The sequence below is a fragment of the Triturus cristatus genome, chromosome 4_1, assembly GCF_964204655.1.
Source record: "Triturus cristatus chromosome 4_1, aTriCri1.1, whole genome shotgun sequence".
In the NCBI taxonomy this organism is placed as follows: domain Eukaryota; kingdom Metazoa; phylum Chordata; class Amphibia; order Caudata; family Salamandridae; genus Triturus; species Triturus cristatus.
The window spans coordinates 350,351,857-350,371,432 of NC_140585.1; positions in this window are offsets into that span (position 1 = coordinate 350,351,857).

The following is a 19,576-nucleotide window of genomic DNA, read 5'->3' on the forward strand; positions in this document are numbered from 1 at the left end:
ATCACATGATTCCATGATGACATCACACCAGGGCTAGAGAAACATGCTCAGTTGAGCTCAAACATTCTGTTGGGGTTTATCTATCCTAAATATTCCTAAGTAATGTAGAATATACCCAATAAAGCTGCCTGTTCTTGTTTGAATGATTTTAATTGTAATGATCAGTAGTTCGCGGAGTCATTCATCGACCACTGGTCCGGGAGAATCCATTTTGATGCTGACCACGAAATGAATGATAAGCAGCGCGAATTTAGGTCTAATAGAGGCATATCAGCACCTCTTTTAAATGCAAAGGTATCTCCGGATTGGACTAGATGAAGGAGGCAGCACTGAGCTCTTCGACTGCTATGAAGCAGTCAGGGCCCTCAGTCAGAACAGCCTTCTAAAGAGTCTCACACCGGTAGGAGGCAAAATGGACACGTTCCAGTAATGCTGCAGTTCCTTTTTGATGGTCACCATCAGAAGAGTGAACACTAAGGGCCCAATTTAATTCTTGGCGGTCAAGCCGATTTCCGCCAGGGCAATGGCGTTAAATACTCTGCTGACCTGGTGGAGATTCCGACTGCAAAGTTTAGAAACGACATTCGGGCGGATGGACATTTCTAGCATTCACAGGAACTGCTGCCATGCAAACATGATGAAGCTGTTCGGTAAAGTTTCCAAAGATTTATTATTTACAAATACAGAAACCTAAAGTGGGATTTTGTGCTTGAAAATAAAAAATAATGTGCCCTTCACTATGGTTTGCCTGGCGGTGACAGCAGTAGCAAACGTCTAAATGTCCGCTGCTCCTAATTGGGCGGGCGACCCTGAAACTGTTGGGCCGTCAGAGGAGTTTGGCCATGACGGAGACAAAGTAGTCCGTGCAATGGGCAAACTGTGGTCCACCTGCTTATAAATTCGCTGGGCAGACCATCATGTTGGCGGTAAGCATACTCCGTGACTGTTGTGGAACACCACAGCGTGCTGTTGAAACAAACTACGTCATGCACCAAATTAAGCTCAACATGGAACAATTAAGCATTATTCCCCTCTGCCGAGGACTATAATGGTTCTTAAAGACCCGAGCCGCAGGCAAGGGCATATCCCGAGGGAGCCCGAGGCGAAAGAGCGATAATGCTAATTTGAACTTTTTATCATCTGAGGGTAGACCAGTCTAAATTAAAAAGTGGAAAACAGAAAGACAGAGGCTGGAATATAGGAGCGGAAGACCTATGTCTGAGTGATTCCTGAGCACCCACACTACTCGTTTTTAGCTCTTTGTACTCCATTGATAGGTTTTCCATTAGCACAGTGTTCAGAAGTGATTGAAAGGCGTTATATAAAGCACTGACATATATAAATATATAACCTGCCTTTTGGCGTGAGCTGCAGGTCTGAGCAGGCCTTGGTGCTCGCACCATTAGTTCATGCTCGTGTTTGACAGCTGGGTGAAGCGATTAGACCCTTCTTCTTTACGATTTCTGGTGTGTATGAGAAGGGAGCGTGTAGAATGGTAAATGTGCAATAGTGAACAAGGAATGTGCAGTGTGAGGTGAGGGATTCGAATGGGAGCGGGGCAGAATGTGATGACGAATGCAGGGGATGGTTGAGATGTGGAGGCAGGCAGGAGGGGCCCATATGACGCTTTGCACTGACCCTGTCTGCATTTTTGCAACTAAACATACCTCTTCGTCATCCTGATGTGTGTGCAGTGGCGCAGAAGATACACTAGTTTGGTGGCAATCTTGTCTCTTGTTCTATGTGGGCACTGGATACTGGCCCGCCTATTCACAGCACCAGCAGAGGTGTGTCTGCACACTCACGGGGTTGCTGACCGTGGCGGGGTGTGGTGGATTGTTTCCAGGGTCCTGGGAGGTTGTGTTGTGCTCCAGAACATGTTTCCTGTTTCCTTGCACCTTGCTGTGGAGCAACATGTTTTCTGGTCGAATGCGTTGGAGTGTGAAGCCTTGGAGGTGGTCACCTAGTTGGGAGAAAAAAAGAAATCCAGCAGAATAAATCACCACAATGCAATAACCATTTGAGTAAAAACTAAATTCAAAGTTCACTTAATTGAGCATTGAAGAAAGAGGAAAAGGGAGGGATTTCAAACTTATCATCTTACTGTCATGTTTGGGACAGGATTACATGATTGAGGCACTGGTGGTTATTTTGTTACTTGAATTCCTTGCTTGTATTAAGGAATAGAGGGGCATATTTACAAGCCCCTATCGCCACCACGACGCCACTTTTCACGACGTTGTGGTGGCGATAGGGGCTAAAGGCACCCTTTCACAGTTTACTTAGCATGAAAGGGGAGGGCAATGGGTGTTGCAGTGGGCGTTCCACAGCAACACCTACTGATTTTGACGCTGCCCGATATTTACAAGGGTGCGGTACATATGGGCCAACTCCAAAATTAAGACTAGGGAAAACCTGGTCGTACCTTGGCACGTGGAGAAATTTTTAATTTCTCCTCATTTTTGCTGTTTCAATGTGTGATGTGTTGTGCAACACACAAGGAAACAGCAAAACGCCATTGATTGTTTATGTACAGAAAGGTGTACCTTCCCGCACATAAACAATCATTAAAAAAATGATGTTTTGCAACTTCAATGTGTGCCATTTAAAGATTGTTTATTTGCAGGAAGAGTCACCTTCCTGCACATAAACAATCTTCCCCTAACACGCAGACACCCTTGCACTTTTGTGCAAGGGTGCCTGCGTTGGCGCTAGGCAGCTAAATTTAGCGCCAGCGCAGGGGGGAATGCAGGGCTGCACCATATTGTTGTAAATATGGTGCAGCCCGGTGGTACAGATGTGGCGGACAGCAGTGTTAAGTCAAGGAGGCTAACGCTGCGCTCCGCCACTTCTATTGTAAATATGCCCTATAGTTTAGGAAACATTAAAGGAGTGAACTTGGAAACAACTGCTAGCTTAATAAAATGAAGAAAGAGATGCATAATCCTTGCCGCCGGTCCTGACATAGAATTGAATCAGTCTGAGCGGGACAGTCCCAACACCAACACTCCCAAAGTTCCTTGCAAGAAGCCACCCACATGCACTCATTAATGGCTGATGAGAATGCGTGAACCACCACTAACTTTGCAGCAGTAGTTTGGTCAACTCCAAGGCGAACACTTTTTCATAGAGACCACTGCTGGGAGGACCTGAAAAGCAAGTTTCCTGCTTGAATGGTCACGCCCCAATGCAAATGAGGGAATGCGCCTTTAGGATTGCTCCAGCGCTATCTGTACTACAAAAGGAGCAATGGAAGTATCTGTGACCTTTTCTGTACTACTAGGGCACTTTCGGTAATAAAGCCCAATTTGTCTCAAACCTCTCAGATGGACTCTGCCAAGGCGTTGTGAATGCCTCTCGATATTCCTCACCTTCTCGTTAACGGTCCCTGTAGACCATGGTGCAGCCACCGACAGGTGATAAGGAACTGATGCATCTTGTATTTTTGTTTCCTTTCTACCCCCAACTACCGCAATGGCATCTTCCATCTCCCTAACTCATCTTGTTTTCTCACCACGTTTTCAGCCTCCATTATATTTCCTCCACGAGGAAGTATAATGTTCAGTCTTCCCATCTTCTTCCACCTCCCTTTCAGCTCCCAATGTAGTGAAAACACATCCTGTTCTCAGTGGTGGCTGGTATCTACGGGGTTGGGGGCGTATTTGGGGGCACATAAATAATATATATATAAATAAAAAAACGTATCTGAAGACGAACACGATTTCCTCTGCACCCGATGTCTTCTTTCCTCCAGCCTGGCCAATAGGAAACTCCCTTGAACAATCCTGTCACTACTCTCATGCAGCATGAGAGCAACACCCTGATTGGAGGCAGCAGCCTTACTCGGCACTCCACACCGCACTGGAGGCCTGCACTTGCTCTAACCCAGCTGCTGGGTTAGAGCTGTTTAAAGTGCACATGTGTGGCAGGCTATCGTAAGATGGCCGGCCAAAAAGACATGCGCACTTTAAACAGTGCATTCACAGCCCCCCTCCCTGCTGATGTCACTCAGCAGGCCCGGCTCCGTCCTGTTGCTCTATTCGGGATGAGGGGTGGAATATAAAATGGTAACGAAATACCACTTTTTACCATTTCTAGGGATAATTTAAGTGGAACCAATGCTCCAGTGGAAGAGCTGCCCCTGCCTGTTTTGCCAACTCTCATTTTCACCTTGTGTACTGTTGTGGATGGTTAGGTAGGCAGCAGGACACTTCTTAGTAGTTACAAGTTAGGTTTATTAGGTTGCAGCAGAGCAACACACCTGGCCAGCTGACCAGACCATCAACTGACAAGAGTAGAACACTCTGGTACAAGTTAGAACACTCACAGGTATTCTGGGAGGCTAAGGAGGTAAGAACAGTAAGGAAGGGCTAATGACCACTGTCAGCCATATTACAAGAAGAATCAATATACAACATGTACCGTTTCGTCTCCATAGCCCCACTAAAAGACTTACCGAGCTTCAGATGTTTCAATTTTGATTGGAAAAAGTATGATTTGAGGTAATGAATGTTGCAATCAAACCATTACAGAGAAGACTGAGTCGCAACAGGAGTGTACACACCACTGACTCAGTCTTCTGCCCCCTTAGCTACCTCATTTCCTGTTAGGAGAGTCGACAACAATGAAGGGCACATGGCAGCAGGTAAGAGTGTGTCACTATCATGTTAACCTCTGCTCCCCCTTGGACTCCCACAAAGTGACTGGGGTAGGGGGCACCTAAAAGAACAGCTCACTGCTATAATGTTCTGAAACAGTTGTGCACTGCGACATTTACATTTGCAATGAAAATGAAAGCAATGTATGTTTGTGAATCTGCCAAGTCGCTTTCACTGTAAGTCCAAGTATTTCGCTCAGTATAATTTTACGAAACTTTTTTGCTCAATAACAATACAGGGCTGTGACATATGTTGAGTGTAAAAGGCACAAAAGCCAAATCAACTGAGCCCACCTCGTGTGGCCAGATTCTTTATGCGGCCCGTTCTTTCTTTTTGGTTACTCCCTTTTTAGCCATCATCTCTTGGACCGGGCCAGCATTGTTCACCTGCTTAAAAACGTGGGCGCCAGTATGACCTCCCCTTTGTCTTTGGGGGATCAAGTCAATACGGTAATAAAGAGCTGCTGTTCTCAATTAACCTCCTGGGAGCGTATGTTATTTAAATCTATGTGTTTAACACATAAAACAGTTCATTTTCATCTCACTCTATCCTGTGTTCTCGACTTTGTTTGTACCAGTCTTCACAGTACTCAGATCACAGAACAAATTCTTTCTGTTCTTAAAGTTTACCCCAAACCTTAGGTGACTGCGCTTTTTCCTGTAAATGGCAGCTGAGAAGAGGAATTTTCTGCCTTTTAATCTTTGGCAGACTGTCTATTACCGCAGAGGAGATAAAGAAGCTGCTCTGTAGGTGTCTTTTACTACACAGGTATTTCTTTTTATATTTTTAAGTGACATAGCTATATTTTTTTTTTTGCTACATTATAAATATTTATTGTGTTTTATTTTAGTTATTTTAGGGTTCTGTCACTTAAAAAAAGGGGTGGTAAGCGGTTTTTATGATTCAGGGGTGTGTAGTGTATAGGGGCAGTAGGTGTTTTCGGGATCAGGGGTTTGTAGTTTTCAGTGGCAATTAAGTACTTTCAGGGGTCAGAGATGTGTAGTGTTTATGGGTAGTAAGGGATTTTTAGGGTTTATAGAAGGCCAGATTTAAAAGGTACTTTGTGTTTTTTTAGGGTTTAGGAGTCGGTAGTGTATGGGTTAATAAGGAATTTTTCAGGGATGGGCAGAAGGCGTGGAATTTGATCCCCATGGAATACCGCAGAGTTACAAAAAACTCTGTGAGATTCCATGGAGTTCTGGCAACACGCAGAAATAGGCATGCTGCGCTGCTCAGGCTGTGATTCGGCACCAACAGTGCGCTCTGCACTGAAAAATCATTGCGAACAGCACCATGCAGTGTACCTAAGGGTGCAGTTACTTGAGTTGATTTTGTTGCTGCTCTAATTGATTTTCTTTTCGAGCTGCAGCCTTCTGACTGCAAACAGACTTGACTGCCCGCGACCACCAGCGTCAGAAAAATCTCACTGGTTGACCTCTTAGCAACCGAAAATCAAGATAGGCGGCGCCAAATAGTGCATGTGCTCACCAACTTACTGTTTTGACATGTGTGAGAGAAAAAAATCCCACCACACATTGATTGGAGGAATTTGGCCGGAACGCCACATTACAAGAGTAATGTGGAGTAGCAAAAATTCCATCTATTCCGCCTGTGGAATGGAATATTTCGCCCACCCCTAGAGCTTTTAGTAGATAGTTGTTAGACCTGTCAGCCTTAGGGTAGTCTCCCCCTAACTTTTGCCCTTTCACCTCCCGCTCTGGACAATACCATTTTGTTGGACTTAGGACGTTGGGCACCTTACTGCTGCTAATTTGTGCTAAGGTGCGGGTGCTGTCCCCTAACACCTGGTGACATTGACAAACCTGCCTCAGGCCTCTGCCATTGCAGTGAGGCCTGTCCCTTCCAGCATTAGGAATTCCCTTATATCCCTTTACCTGATAACTCCTAAATAGGAAGGAGTAGATATGTCATGTTTGGTATGGATGGAATGGTAGTGAGAAATCCTCTCTATTGGTGTATTGGGTTCTACCATTAATATTTCAGAAATGCCACCTTTAGAAAGTGGACTATTTTCTGTTCTTCACTCAACTCTGTGTACCTGCAGCCGGCCTCAATCCACGTCTGGCCCAGAGTAGCAGCCCCAAACTTGCATGCTCCCTAGACTCCCCCAAACACAGGAAGGGCTGCCACATCTACATACTGATGGCCTTCTTGGGCTGAGTGGAGGGAGTGGTGATTCGCACTTACATCTGAATAGGCTGAACCCTGCCACCCCACAATAGGCTTACCAACCTTGCTTTGTCAGTGCAGAAAGCCAGGAGCCAGGTCAGGTGAGACAGGGGATCCCCCAGATTTTCAAAGACGTCTCCAGAAGCTTCTGCCCCCTTCTAGTAGCAGGGCACCAGGGTATAAAAAATAGGGCCCTGGCCCTACATCTTTGTTCCACTACTGGACCAAGAAGAAACTCTGCTCGAGTAAGGACTGCTGCACCAGGTGTATTGCCACTTTTCTGAATCTGACTTTTCTCAGGAACTGCTGCCCTGCTTTGCCGGCCTGCCAGGTAGGACTGAAAAACTTCCCAATATTGACCCAGGGGTTTGCTGACTTGCCTCCGTTCTTCCCTGAGGTCCCAGGAACACCAAAGACCTCTCTCACTGCAAGATCCCTCCCAACAGCCAACAGTGTGCGGGGACCAGAAGTCATCATAAACAGCCGCGCGTTTTGCGACCAATGTGAGCTGAGCACTTTACAACTGTAAGTTAAACTGTGCCCCAGTGTATGATAATATACTCTGAAGTGACCCATTGCCGTGCTTCGCAGTCAGAAGATGGAATTGCACCTCACAAGTCACGTTTGAGTTGGCGTACCGCCCTGCATCATCACGAGCCGTAGCTCTGCACCGGCACCACACCATCAGACTTTCCCTTGCAAGACCATAAACCATTCAACTCAAGCGGACCAACTCACAAGAGAGTTTCAGTGGTCTTGGTGAGTCTTAATGCACCCCTTGCGGTCTGAGGTATCCCAGCCACCCTTCTGGAGAGTAGGGTACCTACATCCTCTGCGCCATCTGAACCGGACCCGAGTGATCCCAGCAGCTGTTCACTACGCTCCCAGCAGGTAAAAGACCTGCACCCTTGTTAGAGCCATCCCCGAACAGACCGGCGGTGGTACTTTTCCTACATGATGCGATAATACTGTAAAGGCCCTAAAGCAGACCCCCTAGATTCGGGACATTGCCAGCCTCTGTCATGCACGAATATCTCCTGAAGGACTTATTGGACTCATCACCGTCTCATCTAACTTAATAGTGCTTTGGCTAAAACTACTTATACATATTATCACAAGTTAAGCTATTGATTGAATCTGTATCGTTTTTAATCAGACTCTCCCCATATAAAGGCGATATATTTTTCTGAACCTTTTTAGAGCCTTTTATTGCGGCGTTTTCACTGTGTTGCTGAGGGGGTGTGGTACACTGCTACTTTAAACATTGTCTTTTGGGATAAGCCTCTCTGCTCTCCGTCAAGCTACCTAGAGGGAGGGTACAGGGCCCCCGAGGGTGGTCTGGGCCTCACCCTGAATATAGTGGTGGGCCCTGCTTGGTCAAAGGTGCATACCTCTGCCAATCAGAGACCCCATTTCTAACAATAGTGAATAGGGATAATAAAGGATTTTGAGGTGTCAAGGGTGGGTTTACTTTATAATTTTATTTTAAATATGTTTGGGTTCCCTTCCTCTTTCCAATACTACCTGTACCTCTCTCCTCTGTCAGTTGCTCTCCCCTCTGTCTTTCTTTTCTGCTCAGTCTCTCTCTGCTCCTCTTCCCCACCATCTTAAACTACTTACAGTAAACACAAAACCAGGCCCCTGACTCTTGGAAAAAAATCTGAATTCATGATCTGTTAGGAAAACTTCAGCAAGTAAGGGAAGGTTGGTCCCGCCCCCTTCTCCAGACCCAGTACTTCTGCACTGGCAACACCACTGATAGCAATGCCTCAGTGACTATCACTTCTGCGTTTAGATTCCAAATCCCGGTTGCCCATCGGGCATGTGGAGATAAATAATCTTTGTAGCCTGGAGCCCCTTGGCCTCCTTTCAACAAAGACAGCTGGTAATTTTGAAGTGTGACTATTAGTTTGCCATCACATTGAGAATCAAGCCACTGTCCAGGTGAAGGCCTAGGTTCTTGACATGACCTTTGACAATGAAGGGCGTTTTTAAGCAGGTGGACAAACTAGCATGGGTCCGAAGGAAGCACAGGCCCTAGGGCTTCCATAGGGGCTTGGGGATTTTATTGGCACAGTTGAGTTAGAGGCCACTGTATTCCACCCCAGCCTCAATTGCTTTCAGGCTATTAGTGGTGTGGAGGGAGTCTTTGTTTTTTCCTAAAATTGAGGGGTTGTCAACATCGGAGTGAAACATGAGGACGTGTAACTGGAGGACTCTTATCAGGGTAAGCTCTTAGAAGTGGAAATAAGTGATCTTGTCAAACACCTCAGAAAGCTAGAAAGGTCAGCCTGGAAATGGAGGGGCCATATTAGGGATCTCATCCTATACTGTAAAGACTAGTGCTTGCCTATATCAGAACCCAGACAAGGGTAAACAAAACAGTGTGTATAAGGAAATGACATATTTGGTGTCCATAGTTTGTGGCATGATTTTTTTGTTTCCAAGGTAGACCTGCTATGTGTCTGCACTTGCATCAAATGAGGGTTTTGGAGCACTGTACTGTAGTGTCGTCTGAGTTAGAGGTGACTGGACCCTTTTCGTTCCTGACAGACTCTGTTGAACAGTGAAAAAAGGGTGTGGGTGAGGGTGATAGAATTCATGATGTAGAATGTTCAGTAAATGGTTACACACTGAGAAACAAAGACATGTAATACCAAGCTCTGTGTGTGGCATGATCATTTGCATATGCCCGGGCTGGAGAGGACACTACAACTGGTGATGAGATAGCGGAATAAATAAACTCTGCAACCCGAAGGACCAAGGCAACGGCCAGTCCGGCACTGTGCGTGCCACATGGGCCTCAGTAGAGTGTGAAAATCAACAGTTGGCATTTGTGTTAGTCAGAGCACCACTATAGCCAGGGGGGTGCGATGTAAACTTTGACTTCTGGATGATGTGCACATGTAGGATTAGCTTCTTGCAAGGAAGAATGCCGGTTGAAGCTAGGTCGACAAGTGAAAGTGCGAAATGCATTTGGACACTGTCCCAAGATCACACTAAAAGTGAATGGGTGTTCCATACCTTTTATCATAGACAGTGGCATGTCAATAAATATTATGCCAGCGGAAAAATAGAGTGAACTGTCTCCAGTGCCCCGTTTAACCCTATAGAAAAGTAAAGTATATAATGTGGGATGCTTCAAAGCCACTGCAAAGTCAAGGTTCATTAATAGTAACTGTGAAGATGAAAGTGCAAGCAACAATTCATGTCTTGTCAGGCACCTCATTGAGTGCACATATACTCAGTTTCAGCACTGCTGCTAACATGGGGCTGATTTCTGTAAACTACAATGGCAATGCCTATTATGAGATAGTGAATAAGTTTCCATCCTTGTTTCATGGACTAGAAAGACTTGAGACAATAAAAGTGCAACTTCACATAAATGCAGACATCCGCTCTGTTGCTCAACAACATTGTTGAATTGCATTTAATTTACAAGAAGCTGATGAGAAAGAATGTGAGACACTATTAAAGCACGACATAATTGAGTGATTCACTGGTTCGACGCCATGGGTATCACCCATAGTGGTAGTGCCGAAAAAGGACAGTGGAGGAGCCATGTCCATCTGCGTTGAGATGTGCAAAGAGAACAACATCCAGGTCCAGACATTGCTGACATGATCACATAGGTGAATGGATCTAAGGTCTTTCCCCACCTTGATTTGAAAAAAGGGTATCACCAGCTCGAACTGGAAGAGAATTGCAGGTACATTACTATCTTTTTGACTCATGTTGGTTTATTTAGATATAATAGGCTACGTTTCAGTGTCCACAGCTACAGAACCTTTTTTAAGATGTCATTCGTCTCCTAGTACAGCCAGTTGCAAATGCTTTCAATTACAGTGATAACATACTAGTTTTTGGGGCTGCCTGAAAGGAACATGATAAAGCTCTTACACAAGTGTGCTAGAAACTTGCAAAGTGTGAGTTTCACAAAACCAATCTCAAGTTCTTTGGTCATATTTTTTCTAATGGGGGAATTACTCAAGATTCAAGAAAAGTACAATCCTTGTCATCCACTTCTACCCACCAAGATGTAACTATGCTGCGATCCTTCCTTGGTAAAGGCAGTTACTGTTCAAGGTATATACATGACTTTGCCACTGTACAAACCCCATTAAGAGAGTTAATGAAACAAAATGTCCCATTTTGATGGTCAATAGAATGTGAACAAAGCTTCAAGAAAATCAAGCATGCAATTGAGAATGCCACTGAAATGCCATACTGTGATCTGAAGCTACAGACCAAGGGGCATATCAACAAGGGCTTTATCTCTGCTTTTTTGGCTTTAAAAGCCAAAAAAGGAGAGATAAAACTAGCGCCCTATCAACAACAGGGTGCTAACATGCAAATTTGCATGTTAGCACCCTTTTACTCTACGCTTCCCCGTGCATCTCTAATGAGATGCAAAGGGGGCGTTCCAGAGTAAAATAATAGGAGAAATGTCGCTAAGCGACATTTCTCCTATTATCAAGAATGTCGCTGACACTGTTAGAGACAAAAAAAGCAGCGCTAACCGCGGTTAACGCTGCTTTTTTACGTCTGGTATTTTTCTGACTTAGCCATGATATCCTATGGAAGGAGGATATCATGGCTAAGTTTGCCTGTCCCTATCAACAAGGTAACGTGAGATTATCGCTGGCTTTCCAGCTATAATCTCACGTTAGCCTGTTAGCGTGAGGATTTTTATCGCTAATGAGATAAGCGTTGCTAATAGCACGCTATCTCAGCGATAAAAATTCACGCTGGCCGGCGATAATTATCCGAGCGCTAAGTGCGCTTAGAGATAATTATCGCCGGTTGTTGTTGATATGCCCCTAAGGTTCTTGTTGATGGAAGCCCAGTAGAATAGGGTGACATCCTTGCCCAGCACACTGAAATCCCAATGCCCCAAGGCACTCAATTCATTTCATTTTATTCCACAGTCCAGATTGACTCGTCCAACACCGCAGCTACCTAATATCCGAATACTTCATCTTGCACACCGAGACTGCATTGACGCGCTACATCCATGTAAGCATGTGCTGATTTATTAGATGTTTTTAACACTTTTTTGTTTGTACTATCAAAACCAGTACTCCACTCCCATTACTTAGTGCCCCATTCTCTCTTTTTCTAGAGTCTTCATTCAATTAGATCGGCTGATCTTCTTTGTACTTGTCAGAGGTAATCGTGGTAGCACTGATTTTTGCAGTTTACACTGAGAGGAAATTGCTTGCCCCTGTATCAATCACTATGGTTTTTTTATTTTAATTCCTAGGTCCTGATGAGAGACCCCCAAAACCAAGGGTTCTCGAAACGCGTAGACCTTGTCGTATGACCACAAGAATTAGAAATTTGTCTCAAATCAAACAATGTTGAGAGTGAATTTTTTCACTGATACTATCTGTGGTCTGTTAAAATAGAAAATTAAGCGTTGTTGCTTTTGTTTCTTCACCAGATTGATTGAGTTGTGTGAATGTTTTATCGGTACCAGTATGTTTGGCATAAATAAGAGTGTGTTATTTAGAATGTCTGAAATGTGCATTTGAATGGTTTGTAGTCTATTTCACGTATGATGTTTCATTTATGTGATTTGTAATCCTTTGTCGTGATTCGCCTTATGGAAGGACGATAAAGTTTTTTTGATATTATGAAATTGATCGATTAAATCGGAAAAAGAAATTCTTCCACGCATTTTGTTGTTTTTCAAAATGTGTCCTCACAAATTGATCTGAGGGTAAAACAGTAGCAGTACTAGCACATCTGTTGTTTATTCCAAGGCACATTGTGGCTTATGCCAGACAAAGTTTGTCTTTGTTTGTTATTCACTACCTAATAAAGAAAGCCTAGGTATGGTGTGGGCTTGTGAGCATTTTTATATGTTTTTGTATGGAGAGCATTTCACAGTTATCACTGATCACCAAGCATTCCTCACCATTTTCGCCAATACGAAAGCAGAAATGCCCCCTCGCATTGGGAGGTAAGGATTGCAATTGCAGGAATATGATTCTACGATGGTGCATCGTCCAGGAAAATATCAAAACCCTGCTGACTACTTCTCACGTGTACCCATACAATGTCATGGCACTACTTCAAAAGTTTCTGATGCGTATGTTAACTTCATTATAAAATCCAGTGCCCCCGAAGCAATATCGGTGGAACAAGTCATTGCTGCCATGAGCACTGACAGAGATTTGCTGATATTCAAAGACATTATTGCACATCAATTGTGACGAAAATATACCCGAACTCTTCATGATGAGCTTTCAGTTACCCCAGAAGGCATCATCTTATTAGGGTCCAGAAATATACCAAGAGTCTGAGACAACTAGTTATTGACCTGGCCCATGAGGGACATTGTGGAGTTGTTGCTACTAAATGAGCTCTACAGACCGAGTGTGGTTCTCTCATCTTGATGAAAGAGTTGAAAAAGAGTTAAAGGCATTTCATTTGTGCAACTGCTTATCATCAAAGACAAACCTGCATCCGTTAAACATGTCTGATCTTCCAAAGCATGCATTGGAGAAAATTGTAATTGATTTCTTTGGACCCCTTGACAATGGACATTATCTATTAGTAATTGTTGAGGAATTTTTCCATTTTCTCTTTGTGAAAGATTTGTCGTCAACAACTTATGACAGATTCATTGAGAGACTAGAAAGTAGTTTTCCAAAATGGGATGTTCCTTCGATTTTGAAATCTGACAATGGCCTACCTTTCAATAGTTGAATATTTAAAGATTTTCCCTCTCATCTAAATGAGAAGCATCAGAAAAGCACTCCTCTGTGGCCACAGGCGAATGTTGTGGTCAAGGGATTTAGGAGCACCCTCAAGAAGACCGTTCAGCGCGCTGCGCTGGAAAAACTTGACCTCAAATGATTACTACGCTTCATGCATACAGATCAACTCCTCATTCTCTCATGAGTGAAAGCCGTGCCACCTTAATGTATGGGAGAGCCAAAGGCACCAAATTACTACAATGGACCACTGAGAGATCTAATGACATTGATAGACTTTGCACTACTGATTTATCTCACCAACGTAAAGTGAAGACCTATGCAGATAGACGCAACCATGCTTAGAGCACTATGTTCAAAAGACGAGACTAAGTTATTGGTAGGCAGAAATGGGAAAGCAAATCTGATACTCCTTTTGATGCTGACTCACTGAGGGTTGTGATTAGTAAAGGATACATGGTGGTTGCTTGCCATCCTGAAAAGTCCATTACATGAGATTCTTTACATTTCAAGTACCTGCCTAAAACTTTGATAGCTCAAGATGTCAGAAGTAAGTCATAGGGCCCGATTCACAGAACTAATTTAAGACAAAATCCTAAACTTACTACCATTTTCGTATCCACAGAAGGCACTTACTCACTTCGGTATTCACAGAAGTTAGTAGTCCTAACTTTAGGACTCCTAAATGCCTTCTGTGAATACCGAAAGTCTTAAAATTAGGATTTTTCTCAGTTTAGAAGTCCTAAAGTTAGGACTCCTAACTTTACTACTACTAAACTGAGAAAAATCCTAATTTTAAGGCTTTTGGTATTCATAGAAGGCATTTAGGAGTCCTAAAGTTAGGAGTCCTAACTTTACTACTACTAAATTGAGAAAAATCCTAATTTTAAGGCTTTCGGTATTCACAGAAGGCATTTAGGAGTCCTAAAGTTAGGAGTCCTAACTATACTACTACTAAACTGAGAAAAATTCTAATTTTAAGGCTTTCGGTATTCACAGAAGGCATTTAGGAGTCCTAAAGTTAGGAGTCCTAACTTTACTACTACTAAATTGAGAAAAATCCTAATTTTAAGACTTTCGGTATTCACAGAAGGCATTTAGGAGTCCTAAAGTTAGGAGTCCTAACTATACTACTACTAAACTGAGAAAAATCCTAATTTTAAGACTTTCAGTATTCACAGAAGGCATTTAGGAGTCCTAAAGTTAGGACTCCTAACTTCTGTGGATACCGAAATGAGTAAGTGCCTTCTGTGAATACCAAAATGAGTAAGTGCCTTCTGTGAATACCAAAATGGTAGTAAGTTTAGGATTTTGTCTTAAGTTAGTTCGGTGAATCAGGCCCGAGTTCAATGATTGTATCAATGTCTTTATCACTATTGCCAGTCAAGGACATTTCTCATGTATCTCTATAACCTCACATGACCAGATCTGGGTGACTAATTTGAGCACAAAAATACCTTTTTGAAGAGTTGTTATGTTTATATAGGTATTATTTGTACTTTTAATTTCACAAATGGGAAGATGTAGTGTCTTGTGAGTTAGAGATGATGGGAACCTTTTGGTTCCTGACGGACTCCATAGAACAGTGATGTACTTAATTGCATTGGTGTGGGCGATAGAGTTCATGATGTAGAATGTTCGGTAAATGGTTACACGCTGAGGAATAAAAACATGTAATACCAAGCTCCATGTGTGGCATGATCATTTGCATGTACACGGGCAGGGGAGGATGCTACAGGTATGATTCTGCTCACGAGATGTGAGAACAGGTGATTAGGTATACAGCCAGACATCACACCGCAGAAGCAGACCCCTGTTGTATGGTAGGAGACTACAGGAGAGAGCTGGAGGACCCAGGGCCATACATCCAGCAGACGAATGAGGCAATTTTAGAGCTGCAAATATCACCAAGACTGATGGTAAGGGAGTCCGAATTCTTCACGGACCACGGCAAAGGATTTAAGGGCACCCTGTTAAAGGACTTGATGGAAGCTGTAGATGGCCACAGAATGTCATGCTTACCTAGTCAACATCTCGCCACCTATACAGATGTCAGAGTCGCCCCATAACGGTGCATGGTCCCCCAGCACCCATTGAGGTGGATGTGAGTGCCGGGAAGCATGCAATTGAGCTGTGTCACGTGCAGGGCCAGAGTGTAGTGCTCATCCGAAGGGAGGCCCAGGCCTCCACAAAATCGGTGAGCCAACAATTTGCTACTAGCTAACTTGGTATGGTAGGTCCCGAAGATAAAAGACTGTATGCTCTGCTCCACGCAACACAGTTACAAAAGAGAGACCAGTAGGGGCAGTATGCAGAGGACGTAGGTGTATTGTGGCAGTGTCACCATCTCAACTGCCTGCACCCTTCCCTATAATTAGAGTCCGAGGTGGGCCCACTTCTTAAAGTCCGACTTCATACGTGCCAGATGGGGATTGAGGTTATCTGCCACTATGTGGTCCAGTCCTCGGTTTTTGTGAACCCCCCAGGTACCTAAGGCATTAGGACTTCCATTGGAAGAGATAAGCGGATACTGCTGCACTGATGGTCACCTGTGACATGGGTAGTGCCTCGCTTTTGTCCAAGTTAACCCGATATCCCGAGAGCACTAAAAAAAGCCAGAGAGGATTCCAGGAGGAAACGCGGGAGGTCTGAAAGGGTTAGAAATATGTCATTGTTGTAAAGATAAATGGTGGACGTCCCACCGGGTATGGTAATATTCGTGAGGTGCGCGGATTAGCGAAGTGATGCTGCGAGGAGTTCCAGGGCAAGAAGGAACAGCAAGGGTGACAGCATGCAGCCCTGCCGGGTGCCTCACCGGACTGGGAACATGTCTGAGAGAAAGCCCCCACACTCAACTTGGGCAGTAGGTGAATCATAGAGACATCGAACTTTGGCTATAAAGTCCTCCCCCAGACCAAACCGCCGGAGGGTCTCAAAGAGGTATTCCCATTCAATCTGATTGAATGCCTTCTCTGCATACAGTGAGAGGGCAAGGGCATCATCCTGTAGGTCCTTGTCCGACAACAAGGCATGAGCAAGTGTACGCAGTTGCTTTCTAGAGGAGTGGCTGGGGATGAACCCCAACTGTGTATGATGGATCAAGGATGGCTCACTGCTCAGAGGCGCGCCACCAGCACCCCAGTGAGTATCTTGATGTCCTTGTTAAGCAGGGAGAAGGGCCTGTAGCTCTCACAGAGTAGGGGGTCTTTTCCTGACTTAGGAAGGACTGCTATTACCATCCTATTGGAGATTGGAGCCGAGGCAACCTGTTTGATCGGCCTCAAGAAAGGTCTCGTAGAGGGAATCCACCTCATCCTCATCCACCCACTTATAAAGCTCTGCAGGGAAGCCTTCTTCTTTAAGGGCTTGTGATAGGGCAGTATAGAAATGGCCTGCACAATCTCTATCTAATTAATTTCCTTCTCTTGTTGGTCCCTGCTGGACTCAGTGAGGCTGGGGAGGTGCACACTATCAAAAAAAGCCTCCAGATGGGTGGGATTATCTGCCAACTCTTGGGTGTACAGAGCCCAGTTGAATTCCCCAAACTCATTGGCAATGTCTTGTGGGTGAGTGAGGATAGTGCCATCTGTTGATTTAATGGCTGGGATGGCAAGCGCTGCCTCCTGTAGGCGCAGCTGCACTGCCAACAGCCACACCACCTAATTGTCTTTCCCATAGAGATGACCTTTAAATCGTTGAAGCACATACTCGGCTTAAGAAGTGAACAGTGCATTGAGGTCCATGCAGGCTTTCTCCAAACACCGGTGAAAAGGGAATGAAGGATTGTCAGTGTGGAGGTGTGTGATGGGCGCAACCTTGTCCTCCAAGGCCCTCTGCTGGGTTGCCCTCTGGATGTTGTCCAGGGCCGCATCTCTCATGAGCTGGCCGCAAATAGTTGCTTTAGCGGCCACCCATATGACCCGGAGGGAAGTGAGATCCCCTTTTATGTTCCACTTAAGTGGAAACATGGTTTCAGAGCTGAGAATTGCCCTGGGGAGTATTGCAGTGTGAGATATTTAAATGCCACAGCTTAAGGTCAGGGAGGAAAGTCCCAGGTCCAGGGAGAGCAGGATTGTGGAATGGTTGAAAAACGTGCCCTTCAGGATCTGGGAGTCCCTTGAGAGGGCAACCACTGGCTGGGAGACCAAGAAGCAGGGCCGGACTGGGAACCAAAACCGGCCATGGCAAAGTGCTCGGCTGCCCCCCCCCCCCCCACCCTGGGGCTTGGGGGTGCCACCGAGCTCTTGGCCAGGGCCGGGTTTTCGGCCGATTTTGTTACAGGGCCGATTTTGCAGCTATGCTGCAAAAACGGCCCTGTAACAAAAACGGCCCCCATCGACCCAAAACCAGCCCCCACCCGTGCAGCACACCGGGGGATTGCCCAGTGCCCGCTACGGCCAGTCCGGCCCTGCCAAGAAGTAGTTGAGGCAGGATTGGGTGCCATGCACTGGGGATAAAAAAGTCCTCTGGGTGCGAGATTTGCCAGAGATCCACCAGCCCATGGTCAAAAGTAGCATCTCCTAGGAGGGCCCGATCGCATTATCACCTACATCCAGTGGGCCGGTGCTGTCAAGTATCGTGTCCCATGCCAGGTTCCAATACCCTTCTATGAGATAGTTGGAGGCCCTGATTCCTGCGAGTAGACAGTTGACCTGGAGAAAAAATTGGTGCTTGGATCCTGTAGGATGCCAGCCAAGCCAAAGTTTAGCAAAGGCATAGCGGCCAGCTGGACGTCCATGTCTTAAGGATACTGAAAGTGAGAAATCTGCGTAAATGAATCGCGAGCCCACACTTCCTAACTTGCCCAAGGACATCTGCCGATGCAACTGGGCAACTGCTGTGGATGACTTGCCCCACCCAATCACAACACAAGTTTTCAGACTCTGCATGAGAGAGGTGAGTTTCCTGGAAGAGGCCCACATCAACTCGTGTAGACACCAGATAGGACAATACCTTCTTACATTTTCTAAAATATGTCAGGCTATTAAAATTCCAGGAGGCAATTTGCAGGGTTTATTCAGGGAGCTTAATCTTCTGTCTTCTGTGATTTTAGCAAGCTGAAAAGATGGCCTTATGGTCTGTTGAAACTGCTTCATGGGAATTTCGATAGGCTACAGGATTTGCTCTACCATAGCTTCAATTTTGCTTCTTTCCTTCCTTTCTGCTTTGCTTTTATTCAGTCATCCATCCATCCATCATTCCCTCCTTCTATGCTTTCTTTCTTCATTTCCATTAATTCTCCTCAGCATGTTTACCGCTTCTCCTGACATGCATTAAACTAGTGAAATAGGTTAACTCAGTGAGTTGTGGTTACTGTTTATTTGTTCTCAACCTGAAGACCACCTTTCCGCCTGTCCACCTACTCAAACCACACAAGTACCTACTTTCATTCTTCGAAGGCCTTTACATATCGCCGCATATTTATCAAGGGTTTGTGTCACGTTTGCACCACGCAACGTGGCACATGCGTGATGCAATTCCTAGAGTGGCTTGATAAATTGGTAGTAACACAATGCAGCGTAAATGGCTGCTTTGCGTTACTCTGCTCCAGGGAGGCATTCCATGGATGATGAGTGAGTGATAGAAATCTGCACATGTAGAAAGAGGAATATGCCTCAGAGGACTGTTTTTATGCAGGAAAGTGCCCCTTCTTGCACAAAAACAATCACACATGCAAAAATAATGATTAAAAATTGAACTTCTTTCAGCTGACCTGGAAAATATCATAACAATATCTATCTATCCAGTCACCATTTTAATTCTGTAACAGTTGTGCTATTTATAAAACTGCCAGCAGATGGTGGTATTGTACGATAAATAAATAGCTATCACGTTTGATTTTAATTTCGCAAATAATGGTTGCTGCAGTGTGAAAAAGTTTGCTGTTTAGGATGCTTTTGATTTACTTAGATATTTATATAATAGGAAGTTTCGGAGTCACAAAAAACTCTTCTACAAAAAGCTGTCACACAATGTTTGCTCAAATAGTTTTTTTCAAGGTTTACT